A 14,800-nucleotide genomic window follows, 5' to 3' on the forward strand; every position below is an offset into this window, starting at 1 on the left:
TTGGAAATAAAGGTTTATTTCCCCAGGGAGTGTTGATGGTATTGTTAACATTGGGGACAGTGGGACTTCCTTCTCATTAGGACCTGGAGATGCTGGCCTGCCTTAGGCTCTGCTCAGACGGTGGGGCAATAAGAGCTGCCAACTGCTTCTCTCCATTTCCATCTGAACAGGGCTGATAGGTTTGGCCTGATCCTCTTGTGCCTAAAGACAGAGAACAGCAGAAAGAACACAGTTTATTGGGATGATATATCCTTTGGGGAGCCCTGCAGAATTCTGGCAGGACGCTTCTGGAACCAATATTAATTCTACTTCAATGCAATACAATACAATCCTGTGCTTGGATCAGCAGCCTTAGCTATCAGTTGGATGAAAATTCAATGGAAAAAGAAGTTTAACTCACAGCCCGTGAACTTGATGAACTCCGAGTAGCTTGGGAACCATTGATCGGCCAAGCTGAAAAAGGCGCCTGGGGATAGTGGGAGCTCTGTGTCTCTGAAGCTTGAATGTGGAAATGCTTTTACATGGAGGTCCAGACCTGCAGATGTAGGTTCAGACTGAATTGAATTTGGATGTGTTTTGCTTGTTTTGAGGCAGGGTCTCATGTATCCCCGGCTGGTTTTGAACTTACTCTGTAGCTGGGGATGATTGAATTCCTGCCTCCACCTCCCATGTGGTAAGATTACCACCTTGCCTGGTTTATGCTGTGCCGAGGACCAAACCCCAGGCTTTGTTTGCACCAGGAAGGCATTCTACCAACTAAACTACATCCCAAACCTTGAACTGTATTCAGATCCCAGTGGCCTCGAGCAAGTAAATCTCAACCTCACCCTTTGAAATGATAGCGATATATCTGTTTAAGGAATGTAAATGAAGAGCCTGGGATAAGCTCTGGTCCTTAGAAAATTCTCCTACTTTGTGTTTGGAGAAATGGCTTCATGGTTTGGAGCGCACATTGCTCTTTTACTCTGAGTTTGAGTGCTCCCAGCATCCACAACAGGGGCTCAACAGCCACTTACAGCTTCAGAGATCCATCCCCTCTGACCTCCATGGGTACCACACTCACACAATACACATAACTAGAAATAAATCTAAAAGGAAAGAGAATTCTCGAACTGTGCATCCTGCTTCTTTCTTGTCGACTTGACACAAACTAGAGTTATCTGGGAAGAGGACCCTCAAGTGAGAAAGTGTCTCCATCAGATGGCCTCCAGGTGAGTCTAGAGGGCATTTTCTTGATGAATAATTGATGTAGGGAGGTTCCACCCATGGTGGGGCAGCATCACCCTGGGCAGGTGGTCCTAGATTGTAAAGAAAGCAGGCTGAGCAAATGTTGAGGAATGAGCCAGGAAGCAGCGGTCCTCAGTGGTGTCTGCTCCAGTTCCTGCCTCCAAGTCCCTGCCTTGAGTTCCTGCCCTGACTTCCCTCACGATGGAGTAGGAGTATGACCTGACAGCTGTAAGCTGAATTAAACCCTTTCTTCCCCAAGTTGCTTTTTGATCATGGTGTTTCCTCACACTAATAGCAAGCTAACTAAGATACCATGACATAACTTAAAATTAAGTTGAATGGGACAAAACTGATTTTTTTCTCCCTCTTTTCCTTTGTTTTGGCTCCTTTTTTTTTCCTGCCTCTTTGTTCTTCCCTGTCTCCTCCAACACTCCCCTTTCCCTCCCACTACTACCTCAGTCCTATGCTGACCCATAATTATTAAAGAACATTTAGTTCCTAGTGCTCTATGGAGACAACATCCCTGATGCCGAGTCCCATGCAGAGAATCTCTGATTTCTTAAAGGCTTCATCAGAGCCAGCAATCAAACAAAAGCTTTTCCCCCTAGAATCATTTTATTCTGCTTTCCTGAACATCTGGGCGGGCAGGGGTGGAGTGGTACAGCCTTTGCTTGGGCCTCTTCAAAACAGCTTCTTTGGGCTAGAGAAACGTCGGTGTTTATGCCTCATTAGGAACGCAAACCATCATTCCAGGACTTTCTTTCTGGGACTGCCACTAACTGTGTGGGTGAATTATTTCCCAACTTTGAACTTCAGTTCGGGAAATGGAACGAGTCAGACGAGACTTGCCATAATTGATGAAAGTCAATGAAAATACCACCCCGATTTAATGCTCAATCATATATACTCTTGCGTTGGCTTCCTGATATCCATCTTGGCTTGGCAGTAACCCCTCAAGCGTGGAGACAGCGTCCCACTTCCTCGAGATGAGCTTAAGCCATAGTCGGGGCCTGCCTCTGTGACCTTCCGCAAATGACGGCTCCCCAGCCACCCTTGATGTCTTCCAGAACGTTCTCCAGCACCCAACGCAGGGTGGTGACCAGGACTGTCTAAGATGGGACTGACACCACACTTGCTAGGTGTTCGCTGTTTTCACCATCTGGGAGCCTCCCACCAGGCGGTGCTCAGCAAGTTTTTGTTCTGGCCCATTTTTTTTTTTTTTTTTTTCTGATGCACAAACTAAGAGTTTGGCTTTTTTTTTATTTAAAAAATTGCTAAAGAGTAGAATTGAAAGCACTTTCATTTTCAATGCAATAACATTAAACACATGAAATACAGGCTTTTGTAATTAGTCAAAGCTTTGTGTGGTTTTATATAAATGATATTGATGTCTATACTCTTTGGAGTGCCTTGAGATTTATATGGAAGTAAAAATACCAAAATTAAACTGGAAATGAAATATTAATGCTCTCAGTGGGATTAATTCTGTTAGGTTTTCTTTACATAGTTCTTAAATTTGCATGATTTTAAAAAATTGCTTTCTACGTATAGGAACAATGGGAGAGAAAAATGTGTAAACACCTGACTTTTTGTATTAGTCGGGGCTCTCCAGAGAAACAAATCACAGGAAGCAGGATGTGAAACAAATTCCTTAGAAGAAAGTGGTTCTTGGAGCTCCGGGGCAGAGATGTTCCCACGTTTGTAGATGGAAAGGGGGTACAGAGAAGGGCCAGTGGTGTCTGCTCCAGTCTATGTCCACAGGCAGGAGACCAGGGTCCCGGCTGGAGATGGGTGAGTGTGGACATCCTGCTCAGCCAGAGCTTGTTTTGCTATCAGGCCTTCAACTGATTAGAGGAAGCCCATGCACACTAGGAAAGGACCATCCGATTTCCCCACCTTCCTATTCGAGTGTTGATCTTACTCCCAAACACCCTCTCTGACTTGTCCAGGATGATGTTCAACAGAATATCTGGGCATCCCGTGACCCAGTGAATTAACACATTAAATTCCTATCACACTGGGGTTGTTGGAGAGGCTAGGCATTCCAGTGGCACAATCACTCAGCACAGCATCTTTGGACAAGATACTTGGGAAATGCAGGAAAGAAGGCAAAAGCCACGTTTTGCCACCCAAAGAAGACCATTATGACAGCTAGGCACATTTCCTAACAGTCGTTTTCCTTTTAAACAATCACAGATCTTTTTTTTTTTAATTGTTCATTGTATTTGGCAAGAGATTTTGTGTTAGCTCTATTATCAGAGGCACAAGAACTCCCATAATACCTCTGACTTTCCACTTACAGAACAACCATTAGAAAGTCCGCCCTGAGTACAGGAGACAGGATCACTATAACTGAACAGAGGGAACCTGGACCTCCAACTCTGTTTCCCCAGAGGGAGAGAAGTGATTTTCTCCTTTGTAAGAGAAACTAAGTTAAGGGGGAGGGTCGGAGAGGGTGGGTATCAGTAATTTCCAGAGAATTCCAGAAGTGCTTGCTGCTCTGATTACTATGCACTGTGCACACGTATTAAATTATTATAATGTACCCTAGAAATATGTACAAAGGATGCCTTAAAAAGACAAAGAGCAGCTGTTAGCAACACCATCCCCGATGCCAACCCTCCTGCTTCTCCACTGCCCAGCACCGAATGTGTTAATCGCTCATCTTGCCTTTCCAGGGCAGGAGGTGTGAGTGACTAGGAAACCCCTCATAAATTAAAGGTGGCAGCTTCTCTGAGGAGGGGAGGTGACTTGTTCAGCATTTTAAGCTTTTAGCTGGTGTCCTTTATCACTGATTGATTTATTGGATATTTATGTAGCGGGCAAGGGATTTGAAATATACCATAAGCGCTTCCTGCAATGTCAGTACCCAACGTTAGTGGTCTGAACAAGGATGTAATTCATCTCCGCAGGTGCTTACTCCAGTATCAAGTACTTCCATAACATCATGCCTGTGGAATCCACGGCTCCCCGGGGGCCTATTTGTATCCTGATATGCCCGTGTCCTTCCTATGTGTGTTTTCCTTTCTTAAGGAACCCTCATTTCCTTCAATAGGATATGTTTTATTTCATCCCTTTTCCTGCATTTACTCATATTAATGTCACCATATTCACTGGTAATAGCTGGGCCTGGAACTAACCCACATAGCCACGTAAATACCAGCCTGAAACACAACGCCTGGGATGCATTATTAAGCAAGAAGGGGATGAAAATTGGTGAGAGCATCCTTTCCGTCCTTCATGAGTTCCACCTACATAGAGCCCTGACGGGGGAGGCAGAGGGGTGCACCAGAGAACAGAACATGGAGAGTCTCCCCAGCACCGGCAGGGTGGGAAGCCAGGAGGAAAGAAGAGGGCTTTGGACACTTCGTTTCCAGGGAGGAAGTCACTGGTTGGAAGACACAGCACAGTTGGAACATCCCTTTGTGGCGGACTGTCTTTTGTTCTTTCGCTGTAGCTACAGCTTCGGATGTTACCAACAGGCCAGAGTAGAGGTGTTCTGCCGTCCAGGCTCCTAGGCCTCGCTCGCGGTAAGATAGAATATGGGCTTTGAGGAAGGCTTGCTCTCCTCCTCCTGCTCCTCCTCTCTTTTCCTCTTCTTCCTCCTTCTCCGATTCCTCCCTCCTCTTTCTCTTCTTCCCTCCCTCCCCCTCTTCCTCCTTGCCCTTCTCTTCATCCTCCTCCTCTCCCTCCTCCTCCCCCTCCTCCTGTCCTCCTTTGCTTACTTATGTGGGAGTTGAGTTTGCATTGGCAAGGCAGTATTGCTTAGTGGAAGGAAAGGTCGCTCTGGCCTCTGGATACTTCGGTTTGCTTCATTTTGCTTTCTCCCTGCAACATTTTTCACCTGTGAAATGGAGCTAGTACTTGGCTTGCTATTTATGTCGGGAAAATACAGGCGGAAACCAGTCTTTGGACTAAGTATTGGAGGCTATATAAAGGAAACAGGGTTATGTTCAAAGTTACTTATTCAGAGAACGGAATGAATCGTTTCTGGACACTATTTTATAATGTAGGGTGCAGATAATTACATACCTCACTAGAGGTATTACTACTAATTAATATGCTAATAGGTGCTTTAATTCAACTGGTATTGGCTCATTCGTTCCTCTATCTGCCAAAGTCCTATTTTATCTCTTATAATAGATATTGGCCAGAGGGACCCTTGTCTCCTTGTTAGGAGATTGGGGGACATTTTAGGGAACGAAGAAGACTATTCATAGGCAATAGCTATTACTTAGAGGGAGCAGGAGACCAGGACCAGATGCATTACCTTACTATAGCCTATGACCACCAAGTTAATCCCTTCTGAGGGTAGTTAACACTAACGTCACTTGAGCTGGGCATGGTGGCACACGTCTTTAGCCCCAGCACTTAGAAGGCAGAGATAGACAGATCTCTGAGTTCGAGACTTGCGTAGTCTACAGTCCAAGTTTCAGGACAGTCAGGGCTGCAGAGAGAAACCCTGTCTTGAAAGACAAACAACAAAAACTCCACCACCACAAATGTGTATGTGTGTGTATGTGTGTATTGTAAGTCCAGGAATACAACATGGAGCATGCTGTCACATATTATTCATAATGTAAACACTCATATTACATTATAATATGGCTGAGATTCCTGGGGCTTGCTGTGGGTGGGCAGCCCCCTCTGAGCCTGCTAGTGAGAAATAGTTCCTTCTTGCATGACTACCGCCACATCAGTTCGGAAAGAAGAAATACAGATCTAGTGAATGTGAGCCCTGCCAAAGAATTCATCTTGGGATGCTGGAAACATTAGGGAAAGTTTCATTTAAAAGGTGGGGTTTGAAGGAATTTTAGAATAAAAATCCTAAGGTTATGAGAAGACCAGCTCAGTAGACTCTTGGTTTTTACAAATGTAAACACTTTTTTCCTCTTGGAAAAGACGGATTCCAAATAGCTTAGGGGCTTGCAAGAGAAGTTGTTCTGTAGTCACAGAAAAATGCCTTTTTTTTGGGGGGGGGCAAAGTTAGCAACAGACACTTTTCTCTTTTAGGAAATCTCTCTTCCTATATATGAATTAGATTGTCACTTCACCAAAACAAACAGAGGGTTCTTGTTAAAGCCATTTCTTAGGAGGTGATGAGGAGCCAGCTTTAGCTAATGCTAATGGAGGGGACCCAGGATCACCCCCATCTGGGGGTCTCCAAACTCAGCATATGCAGCCCCTCTGGATATTATCCCCTGCTGAAGAACATGCCTACCAAGGTCGAAAGGAGATGGATTACTTGCTTTCTAAAGGCAGAGAGAGATATAAGGTTAACCCCCAACGGCCAGTATGGGAGTGTCATTCACCCAGCAATAGGACAGAGCCAGAGGTACAAAAAGAAGACACAGGCAGTATTGGGGTGCTGAGGACTTACATTGCCTGGGAAGGAGTGACAGCAGAACACCTCACCAGTGCTTTGGATTCCGTCTCGGCATCTGCTTCCTGGACCACTCAAATGGAATCCATCGCATCTACAATGCCTGGCTGCTTTATCGACAGCACGGGCCTGCAGATGCCAAATATGGTTCTCCTTTTCACAGCTACTCCTTGTCTCCACAGCCACTTGCCATTTTCTCCACTAACACAAGCCCACAATTTGTCACACAAAAACACAGTGGCTTTGCATCGTCACACAGGAGTGTTCCATAGTAAGAGCACAGCAAAACTGTGTGGAACCCAAGTTATTCCCAACACTCTATTACCCACCAAGAGACTTGCCAGTTAAAAGTTAGATAATCATTCATTTGACTGACCTCTCTTAGAACTCTGTCTGCCAGGCATTAGGAAACACTGAAGATATGTCAGTCCAGAGTACAGAGGGTGGGAGTCTCTTCCTACAACGTGATGACCAAGTAGGAGCTTGTGAAGACTCTGTAAAGTGTGGGGTCCCAACAGTGAGTGCTGAAGTGGCCAAGAGTGAGTAAATAAGGCTTTTAAGAATACAGAGAGTTAGCTGGGGGTGCAGTGGTACACACCTTTAATCTTAGCACCCGGGAGGCAGAGGCAGGTAGGTTTCTAAGTTTGAGGCCAGCCTGGTCTACAGAGTTTCAAGACAGCCAGGGCTACACAGAGAAACCCTGTCTTGGAAAAAGAAAAAGAAAAAAAGAAAGAATCCAGAGAATTGAGCAGAGGGAAAATGAGATGGGACTGTTAGCTGGGAGTATAAGATTAGGATTAAGTATGTGGTTCCTGGGGGCTTTGGAAATGGCTCAGTGATTAAGAGGACCCAGGTTTGATTCCCAGCACCCACATGGTGGCTCACAGACATCTGGAACTCCAGTAGTAGTACATATATGTAAGCAAAACATACACATAAAATAAAATAAATCTTAATTTTTTTTAAAAAAAGCATGTTTTTTAGGTTTGAATTCTAGTGCCATTGTTACCTGGAGTTCACCAGGGACGACCTCTCAGACACATTTTAGCCAATTGAAAGTCTTTATTCCAGCAAACTGGGACTATACCCAAGTGTTCAGGGTCCTAGGTGTGGCCCCAGTGTCCAGAACATGGGTTTTTTTTTTTAAGGGCAGAGACCTTATCCAGGCATCTCACACAGCAGCTGCAGGGGGCGCCTCACAGGGTAAGCAGTTTGAAGGAAACAGTTTGAACAGAAGCTAAGATAAGCGGTTAGCTGGAGGAGGATCCACACAAGCAAGCAGTTTTCACAAAGGCTGAGCAAGATAAGTTAGCTAGGACATCCTGACCTCAGGTTGCTAGAATAGGAGCTGGGTAGTTCTCTATGGGATTCTCCATCAAGGAGATCAAATTGTTAAACCTGAAATGGCCTCAGCAAGACTAAAAGATGGAGGACTTTTTACACTGTGGTCTTGTCGCATCACATCATTATGGTTTTGTTTTGGGCTTTGATTTTTAGTTTTGAAACCGGTCTCTTTACGTAGCCCAGACTGGCTGAAACTAGCTATGCAGATCAGGCTGGCCTGGAATTCCCAGAAATCTTGCCTCTCAAGTTCTGAGATTAAAGGCATATGCCACCATGCCTGATATATATACATATATATGCACATATACCATTATACATCACTATATGCACATATATGTGCATATATGTCAGGCATAGAGGTATACATCTTTAATCTTTGCATTTATTTATCGACTGATGCTAGTATCTTTATCGCTTAGGAGTCAGTTTCTATTGATTTTTTAAAAAAAATCTTTTTAATCATTTTGTTGTGTATTTCTTCAGCTTTACCTGTCCAGTAAATTTTTGGGGGACTGTAGCAGTATTTGCCAAGAGGTTCCCTTCTCCTGTAATGAGGCAAGAACTTGTTAGTGCTCTGTAACCTCACAGAGTGGGAGATTCTGTTCTGACTGTTTGGAATGGGACTGCTGTCACCTGGTGTGTGTTCTGGGCATCGTCCCCCCCATGTCTTGAGCGGTTCCTTGCCTGGCCTTTTATCATTCGTTTCCTCACGTAGCATTTGATTGAAGAAGCTACGGGATTCTCTGTGGACCTCAGGATCCCAGATTCAGAGCACCTGCAGGGCGCTACTATCTCTCTGCTTCTCTCCCTTATGAGTTCTCCCGGGACGTAAGGGAATTGAAGGAAGCCTCACACCGGGAAAGTTGCTATGGTTCCAGAGGCGGTCAGATGGGCGCTTGCAGCTCCTCCAGGTTCCAGCCTGTGACTTCCTACTTCTGTTCAAGGGTTCTGAAAGCCTCCGTCTCCATCAGCCTCGTGTGGTATCTGTTAGAGCCAGGAATTTTGACTGTGAAAAGACTTCTCTGAGGAGTCTTGTGGGACTGGATATGTGGTGGGGGGCAACTTTGAAAGCAAATGGGGTTCGCTTTCTAGGGAGCAGAGAGAGCTTGGCTTTCTTTGTTTGACTGAAACCTCAAGTAAAAGAGGGAGCCGGAGTGGGAGCAACCAGCTCCACGGGTGGCGGAAACCCAAAGAGAAAAACAATTCATCAACTTTAAAGCAACTCATTTAAAAGTGTGAGCGTGGTTTATTTGACCCGCACCTGGGAGCAAATATTAATGAAGAAGTAAAGACAGCTTATGGCTTTTTCAGTTTCTTTCATTTCCCCCTAGATAACTTTGATAGAAACTAATTATCAATGCTCTTGATTTAATTTGGGGTAAAAATTGGATGAAGGTTTCTCTGAAGTCCCACGTCTGTGTTCAGAACCCAGGAGAATGAAGTTAACCCCTGATCTTTCTCTCCACAACTGTTCTAGTCAGTGGGGTCCAAGGAGTCCACTTTAGAAAAATAAGAAAAATTATTACTATTATAGCAATAATTATTTTTTAAAGAAAAATTTCTTGTGGGAATGCTGAAGGACCAGAGGAAAATTTCCCAGTGCTAAAGTGGGTTTTGTTTTTCTTTTGTTTGTTTGTTTTTCCACTAAATAGATACTACAAAACTTGCACTAATTTAAACCTAAATAAATTTGAACTCTCCCTCACCACATTCTACTTTGAAGGAAAAAAAAAAAAAGACAAGGTAGTTAGGAAGTTACCCTGTAACAAATTAGGATATCTGTATCTAGGGACCATTATTTGCATATGCCAATCATATACACCACCTCCTTCCAACTGCAGGCTGCTCTCAGCCTTGCTCCCCACTAGACATAATGCTGTATCTTTGTATTCTTTTTTCCCTGGCAGTACAAGATTGAGATGAAGAACGTGGGTTTAGGGTTTGAATCCCAGCACCATCATTGGTCAATGCTGTCCCATCCTCGGCAGAATGTGAAAAATAGGAACACCTTTTTGTAAGAGCATGCAGGGCTGTCCAACCTTTTACAACTTGATGGTGTCATCTACAAAAGTTCATGCTCAAAGACCATGTAATTGAGTTACCAAAAGAGAGACAGAGAGGAAAGAAAGAAAGTGGGGGGAGGGGGGAGAGAAATAAAGTAAGAAAGAGAGAGAGAGAGAGAGAGAGAGAGAGAGAGAGAAAAGAGAAAGAAAGAAAGAAAGAAAGAAAGAAAGAAAGAAAGAAAGAAAGAAAGAAAGAAAGAAAGAAAAGAAAGAAAGAAGTCTCCTATTGTTTTAAGTAATTTTGTCTTGGGCTGTGTGATGTTTACTCTTGTCAATTTGGTGAGACTTAGAATCACGATGGGAACAAATCTCTGGGCATAGTCATGAAGGAAGTTTCTAGATTCAGTTAACTGAGGTGGAAAGACTCACCCTAAATGTGGGTAGCATCTTTCTACAGGACTGGGGTCTCAGACTGAATAAGAAGGAGAAGGTGGGCACCAGCATCCGTCTCTCTCTCGGCTTCCTGACTGTGGATGCCATGTGACCAGCTGCCTCACACTCCTGCCGTGACCGCACTCCCCAACTGCGAGCCACAGCGAGTCCTTCTCTCCTTAAGGGACTTGTGACAGGCCTTTTGTCACAGCAACAAAACAAATCATTCATAGGCTACATGCATAGCTATCCTCTTCATGGACCACGTGTTCAGTATGCCTGGAACTGAGTCAATACGTGTCAAGTAGTAGAATGTGAAGAAGAGGTTCAAAATGCCCAGAATGATGATTGTTCTACTTGATAGGTCCCTCTCCTCCTCTGCTTCCATTGCTTCAACCTTCATTTTTGTGTGCTAACATTGACAGCAGCCATATATGAGCCAATGACTCCTGCTCAGACAGGAACCTTCACTGCGGGTCAGCCCCTATTCTAGGTGCTGGGGACAGAGTGACACGTGTCCTCGCAGCGCTTCCACTTGGAATCTACTGTAAAACTTAAGGACTGTGGTGATATTTTATTTGTGCTTTAATGAATAAAGCTTGCCTGGAGATCAGAGGAATAGGAACAGCCATTATAAGTAAACAAAGAAGTCAGGCAATGGTAGCCCACGCCTTTAATCCTATCACTTGGCAGGCAGGAATCTGTCTGGATCTTTGTGAGTTCAAGGCCACACTGGAAACAGAGCCAGGTGTGGTGGCACGCGCTTTAAATTCCAACACTAGTTAACCATGGAGGTCTGGAGGTCTGTACAGACAGACGGGCAGTGACAGAGCTGGGCAGGAAGAGGAAGTGATGTAGCTGGACAGAGAGAGCAAATCAGATGGCAGAACAGCAAGGCATATAGGCATGGATAGACAGGATGTCACTTGCATTTGGAAGCTGCCGAGTTGGTAAGGTAAAGTTAGCTGTGGCTTTCCCTAATTTCCTGATCTCTCTCAGGCTTTCACCCCTATATCTGGCTCCATTTTTTTTATTTAATAAGACTGTTCAGAAATTCGTCTACAAAGGACTAATTTGAAAGCACAGTAAGATCACTGAAAAGAATAGATGTGCTATTAGGGTTAACTTGGAAGAGTAGGATATAAAGGGATTCAATAGGTTCAGGGCTGGAAAGTTACGGGGTGTTGGAGATCGAACCTAGGGTTTCACACATACTAAGCTATAACCTTTGAGCTGCACTATAACACAAAGGTCACAAGAGGTCTCTGTGAGGAGATGGGTTTAAGATGAGCAGAGGCAGATCTAGAGAAAGCTGGTGACTTTGAGGGACACCAAAATCCCAGTAGTCACTTGCTACTTTTTTGTTTGTTTGTTTGGTTTGGCTTTTCAAGACAGGGTTTCTCTGTGTAGGTCCTGGAACTCACTCTGTAGACCAGGCTGGCCTCAGATTCAGAGATCCGCCTGCCTCTGCCTCCCAAGTGCTGGGATTAAAGGTGTGTGCCACTACTGCACAGCAAGAGTGTCAGTTACTACTTTAATACAATAATTTTATAAAGAAAAATCAATGACCATAACATTAACATTTTAAATGAAAAGGATCAGTGAGTTTAAGCCAATTAAAAATGACTTAAGATCAACACTTGGTCAAAAAATGTCAAATGTGACAATGCATGTAAATAAGAATGAGTTAAGTAAAGAGACAGATTGTGGAGAAACTACTGTTGTGTTTGCTTCTGTTGAGGTCTAGAGAGTAAAGTGGATTCAGTTCTGATTATAAATTTTTTAAAATACTAAACTTTAAAGTGATGGCATGAATTCTAAAATACTTTTCAATTTGTCAACTACTTTAAAGTTCTGGGAAGATATTAAGCATTAAAAGATATATAAAAATGTTTATCAGAGCATGTAGTTTTCCTTTTCCTCTAGACTCCTGCACAGTGCTGGAGCTGAGACATGGAGGTCAAAGGCCAGCCAGATGGCTGTGATTGGAGAGAGCTTTCTAGAAAGAGGGGCAAGCTGCGAGGGGTCCTCAGGGTGTAAGGAGTGCGTGCATTGATGACCAGGGTGGAGATGAGGCTGAGATATGTGAAATGATGCCCGAGACCAGACCATGTAGACCTGCAGAGCAGAGGAAGAAATAGGAGTGAATTTTCCTCATCACATACTCAAGTTTTAAGGGGGAAAGTGATGTAATTGGATTTAGACTTGTAAAAAAATTGTATTTACTGTGCATCAGAGTGTTCTAGTAGGTATTGGGAAAGATGTGAGCTAAAGGAGGAGGTGTTATGTAGAGCCAGCCCTTTTGTGAGTAGATACATAGTGAACACTTAGGCAGGGAGTTAATGTTAAATTTATCTTGGTAACTGTATCTCCTGATGGTTCAAATTCCCCCCTTGAATGTGGCTAGACATTCTTGAAGGTGCAATTAGTTTTCCACTGTATCAGAAAGTAAGGTGCCAGGTTACTTTCTCCCTGGCCATCATGTACACCAACAAATGTCCTAGTGAGTAGGGAATGAATAATCATAGAGGTGTCTTCACCCTGGAGCTTGCACGGTAGAGTGGGGAATAAAAAGCAATACCCAGCTGAGCAGTGGTGGTGCACGCCTTTAATCCCAGCATTCGGGAGGCAGAGCCAGAAGGATCTCTGTGAGTTCAAGGCCAGCCTGGGCTACAGAGTGAGTTCCAGGAAAGGCACAAAGCTGCACAGAGAAACCCTGTCTTGAAAAACCAAACAAACAAACAAAACAAAACAAAACAAACAAACAAACAAAGAGCAATACCCAACGGGAGGAACTTTACAATGACTTCACAAGAGGGAGGGGACCGTAAGAAACTTTCCCTTCCTCCCTTCCTTCCTTTTTTCTTTTCTTTCTAAAGAAATGTCTTAAAAATCCTCAGCTTGGAACTCAATGGGCTCCCATACATACTCCAGTCTCTCTGGAATGCACTTATGTGCCTCATTTTGCTGAATAAACTGCTCCAACTCTCTGTGACTTTGCTGAATCCTCCTCTTTGAAAAGATGTGAACTGAGAACTCTGAGCAGATACAAAGGTAGAACTGGTGTCCTTAAGAGGGGGCTGCAGAACAGAGAGGAGAGGAGAGGAGCACATGTTCCTCGCAGTCTGGTGTCCCTAGATCCGGGGATCGGGGCTGAGCCCAGCAGTAGGACCGCCATGGGTTGACATAGAACAAGGCATGTGCCCATCTTACATACTTCACACCACCACTCCCCTTTTCCTTGGTTTCCCTTCCCATCCCAGAACTAACCAGAGCCCATCAGGTCATTATGTGGGTTTCAGTGACAAAGAAGCAAGGTCCCCTTCACCAGATTGGCCACAGTGTCTTGGACTGCTTCCCATCTGTGAAGGGGAAGGCTTGGAAGAGAAAATGATCTGTCATCCCGAGTCTGATAACAGTACAGGGTTGAAATCATGCTTCACGGACCCAAGGGAACCAGGGTGGGGGCTAGGGTTGCTAGAAAGGAGGAGGAGAATTTTGGACACCCCAGAAGATACGTACCAGCTGTATCTTCAAAGAGGAATTACTCCTGGTCTTCCTCAATTTCGTCTATCTGGTCTTGAGAACTTAAAAAGAGAACTGTATCTTCTTCATAATGTGCTTTTTTAAAGGGTGGATGAGAAGAGGAAATAGCTGTAGTTAAACCAGATGTATAGCTATAACATTAGAAGTCTGCAGTTTAAAGGACCTTAAAGACTTAAAGTTGGTGTCATGTTGGCTCATGCAATTACTATAACATTACAGGGAACAGTTCCTTTGATAGTTTCCTTAATAACAGGGACTCCAGAATGTCCCAAGGCTGTTATAGCCAGTCTCCAATGGTTGTAATTGTTAGCAATTCATGAAATGTGTTTTTTTTTCCTGTAGCTTCCACCCTTGTCTAATAGAAGAACTAACTCCAACTTCTTCACATGCAAGCCTGGAAACTTGTAGATAATGACTGTGACGTTTCAAAGCTAAAGATCCGAACTTGTCAGGCTTTGGTTGGTTTAATTGGTTTTTGTTTTTGAGACAGGGTCTCATGTGTGCTGTGGGATGGTCTGTATGTCAAGTGTGTTGCTGATTGGTCAGTAAATAAATCACTGATTGGCCATTGGCTAGGCAGGAAGTATAGGCGGGACAAAGAGAAGAATTCTGGGAAGTGGAAGGTGGAGAGGGAGACACTGCCAGCCACCGCAATGACAAGCCGGGTGTGAAGATCCCGGTAAGCCACGAGCCATGTGGCAAGGTATAGATTAATGAAAATGGATTAATTTAAGCTGTAAGAACAGTTAACAAGAAGCCTGCCACGGCCATACAGTTTGTAAGCAATATAAGTCTCTGTGTTTACTTGGTTGGGTCTGAATGGCTGTGGGACTGGCGGGTGAGAGAGATTTGTCCTGACCGTGGG

At 44.2% G+C, this 14,800-nt stretch overlaps 1 long non-coding RNA gene across 1 annotated transcript; it reads right to left on the reverse strand.

Annotated features, from left to right (window-relative positions):
- LOC131919929 (uncharacterized) lies at positions 1 to 7,101 on the reverse strand. The gene is made up of 2 exons (XR_009381463.1): positions 6,987 to 7,101; positions 1 to 201 (listed from the first exon to the last, which is right to left on the reverse strand). It is a non-coding gene; the product is annotated as an uncharacterized LOC131919929 (long non-coding RNA).
- Positions 7,102 to 14,800: the final 7,699 nt, after the last annotated feature.

The sequence above is a fragment of the Peromyscus eremicus genome, chromosome 9 (assembly GCF_949786415.1).
Source record: "Peromyscus eremicus chromosome 9, PerEre_H2_v1, whole genome shotgun sequence".
NCBI classification, from domain to species: Eukaryota; Metazoa; Chordata; class Mammalia; order Rodentia; family Cricetidae; genus Peromyscus; species Peromyscus eremicus.